Raw genomic sequence first — 1,903 nt, forward strand, 5'->3', positions numbered from 1 at the left:
CCAATCAGCTGATTTACTGTAACTCAGCAGCTCTCCACATGTTTTACATGAAAACAGCAGAAACACGGCAGCTGCTTCACAGGCTCCTGGTAGCCTTTCCTTTAAATGTGCAAACCCTGAACTGATGCATGAATCAGTAAATATAAATATGTTAAAGTCTGAACCAAGAAATACTTTAGACATGAGAGCCATAGAGGAGAAACACAGGACAGAACAACATGTTCTGTAAGATTATAGATTTTTAATTTGTGATTTTTGCCTGTGACTTATTGTATTACGACTAATTTCTGATGTTATTCATCTCAGTCTCAGATTCTCTTCAGTTTTTATTTCTCCCATTTTACTGTTTATATAAAACTGATGTGTAAGAGCTTCAGAGTTTGACTCGGCCGCTCTCTCTTTATGGTGTCCAGCTCTTTGGGAAGAGAAAACAGATTTTTAATCATTCCAATTTGTCCATCAGCCATTGTGGGTGTAAAAAAACAAACTAATTTATAAGTAAGCTAGCAACATCTGGTCATCCAGTTAGAGAGCAGAACATGTCTGACATCATCTTCCAGCAGGCGCTGAGGACAATCTGTCAGCTGATTGGTTAAAACAACAGTTGCACTGCTGTATTGTGGATTGAATGTAGTTCTGCTCTCCTGATTCTGAAGTCCCTGCAGATTAGACTGACCCTAGCAACACATGGAGAAGGAAATCTGATTGGATGAAAGTTTGCTAATCCACACAGGCAGGTATGGGAAGCAGCGCAGCCAAGAGATACATTACACAAAAAAACAGTAGATTACTGACAGTAAATTAAAACCATTTATTTGAACAAACATGATAATCTAGACATGTTATTGATTCTGATTGTGTTCAGTTGTACTTAGAAAGCCTTGCAGGCCACAACTGCTGGGAGACGAGTTCAGGTGAAGTGGTGTTCACTGTTAGGAATACATTTGATGTGTTTCTGTTTATGTGTTTGAAATAAATGTTTAAATATGACAAAGCAGCAGAGGGAACTTAATTTTTAATTTTTTTTTTAGAAAGACTCAAAATAAAAATTTGATGTTAATTATAATTAAAAGTTGTCTGGTGCAGTCGATGGTCTCACACTGTGACTCCTGCCACAGCCTCCTACCTGGTCTTCCTGCCTGTGAAACACCTGCAGATGGTCCAGAACCTTTTTGTTAACTTCTGTTTCTGTCTGGACTTTTGCTGCATTTTTTCCAGCCTGTTAGTAAACCTAAAGACTTTCTCTCTCAGAAGAAGCTCTGACTCCACCAGATCACCAACCAGCTCTGAGGATGAACCTCCACATTGTCTTCATGATGTAAGTTTGTTTTTTTCAATGAGGAGCTAGCTACATTTTCAACAACAACAACTGCTGTGTTACCTACACCAAGTGCTTAATAAACATGATTTGATTTAAAGATAACTGGACAGAATTATTCCCCTTGTTAATCTAACATTTCTCTTTCATACATTTTATTTGTTGTTGGCTTTCAGGGCCCTGTGATGGACTGGTGACCTGTCCATGGTGAGCCCTGCCTCTCATCTGATGGCTGCTGGAGATGGGCACCACCAGCCCCCCTCACCACCCTGCAAGGATCAGCGTGTTCAGATCATGGTTGTCATGGATGGAAAGATTTTAAGGTAGTTTGTCTGCTTAAGTCCACACTTAAAACAGCTTCATAGTTAATGCCAACATCAACTGACTCTATGACATTGCTAAGTATTTTTTTTCTACTTCTAACATAAACAGGCAAAGAAGAAACCCAGAAATGTTTTTCCCCCCCAGGCATCCGGTCCCAATCATCATCAGTTCTCATGATGTCACATACACAGCGAGTACAAAACGTCTTAAAATTGTAATTGCTCTGTTGTTCTTTTTTGTAGGTTTCTGTAAAGTGCAGTG

General features: G+C 39.3%; 1 long non-coding RNA gene across 1 annotated transcript; it reads left to right on the top strand.

Annotated features, from left to right (window-relative positions):
- The first annotated feature begins 1,225 nt into the window (after positions 1 to 1,225).
- LOC106934523 (uncharacterized) lies at positions 1,226 to 1,856 on the top strand. The gene is made up of 3 exons (XR_001421713.1): positions 1,226 to 1,318; positions 1,495 to 1,641; positions 1,751 to 1,856. It is a non-coding gene; the product is annotated as an uncharacterized LOC106934523 (long non-coding RNA).
- Positions 1,857 to 1,903: the final 47 nt, after the last annotated feature.

The sequence above is a fragment of the Poecilia latipinna genome, unplaced genomic scaffold, assembly GCF_001443285.1.
Source record: "Poecilia latipinna isolate Pla-1442-1.1 unplaced genomic scaffold, P_latipinna-1.0 Scaffold1820, whole genome shotgun sequence".
NCBI lineage: Eukaryota > Metazoa > Chordata > Actinopteri > Cyprinodontiformes > Poeciliidae > Poecilia > Poecilia latipinna.